Source organism: Benincasa hispida, chromosome 11 (assembly GCF_009727055.1).
Source record: "Benincasa hispida cultivar B227 chromosome 11, ASM972705v1, whole genome shotgun sequence".
Lineage (NCBI taxonomy): Eukaryota > Viridiplantae > Streptophyta > Magnoliopsida > Cucurbitales > Cucurbitaceae > Benincasa > Benincasa hispida.
Window position 1 is genome coordinate 14,548,164 of NC_052359.1, and position 1,299 is coordinate 14,549,462.

Consider the following 1,299-nt stretch of genomic DNA (forward strand, 5'->3'; position numbering starts at 1 on the left):
CTTAGTCCCTGTGTTCGACCCTGGGCTTACCAGGCAACTTAGTAGGGTTTATACTTGGATCTTGCTAAGAAACCTTGCATGCACAACGCATATTCCACCATCGCAATCTACACCATTATTTCATCGCATTGACAACACGCATCAAGTTTTTGGCGCCATTGCCGGGGACTACGACAATACATTATGCTAACGGTAACTTTTTTATTTTCTTTGCAGACTCTCCGTCTCTGTGCACTGCTTCTCCTTAGGTAAGAGAAGAAGCGGGCGTCGTATGAGCGAAGGACAAAATCCTGAGCCCATTTACAACCCAGAGATTAAGAGAACTTTCCAAAGAAGAAGAAGAGACAGCCGCCACCAACAACAACAACAAGAGAAAGATCCAGACATGGCGGAGCAACCAGAAGATAGAGCACCAAATGCAAATAATATCATGGTGAATCTCATCCTCTTGGCGAACGACCGCAATAGGCCCATCTGGGACTATGCGTTGCCCAACCTCTATGATTTCTCACCAGGAATCATGAGGCCAGCTCTTAATGGATCTAGATTCGAAATGAAACCGGTGATGTTGCAGATGATCCAAACTGTGGACAGTTTGGCAGTAGGCGTGGCGAGGATCCGCATGCCCACCTCCGGAGTTTCTTTGAGATCTGCAACACGTTTGTGTTCCCAAACATCTCCGCTGAGGAGTTTCGATTAACATTGTTTCCATTTTCGTTATGTGACCAGGCACGGAAATGGGCTTATTCTCTTGAACCAGGGGAGATTACATCATGGGAATAAGTAGCTGTGAAGTTTAAGAAGAAATACTTCCCCCCTACGGAGAACGCCAGAAGGAGGAAGCTAATCACTAATTTTGAACAGGATATTGACGAATCGCACAGTGACGCCTGGGCGAGGTTTAAGAGGTTGGTAAGAGATTGCCCGCATAACGGCTTACCAAATTGTTTATAGATGGAAATTTTCTACCACGAATTAAACCCTGCATCGTAGACGGCTGCCAATGCGGCAGCAGCTGGAGGTCTACTTGATAAAACATACGATGAGGCCAAGAATATACTTGATCGCATTTTTAAAAATCATGAAGACTGGAGAGAAAACGATCAAAGATTGAGGATCAAGAATAGTGACACGAATAAACGGGGCCATCGCATCCCTTCAGAACCAAATGACCGTGATCATGAATTTGATACAAGGAATCGCAATCAGTGGCCCAGGAATGCATAGTAGGCAAGTCAACGCAATCAACTAGACGATCGCAAGTTGTGCTACTTGCGGTGAAGGCCACCCAATGGAGGA

The 1,299-nt window shown here is 45.7% G+C and overlaps 1 non-coding gene across 1 annotated transcript; it reads right to left on the reverse strand.

The window, feature by feature from the left end:
• Positions 1-831: 831 nt before the first annotated feature.
• Positions 832-938, reverse strand: LOC120092232. Its single transcript, XR_005485944.1, has one exon. It is a non-coding gene; the product is annotated as a small nucleolar RNA R71 (small nucleolar RNA).
• Between the last annotated feature and the right edge of the window lie 361 nt (positions 939-1,299).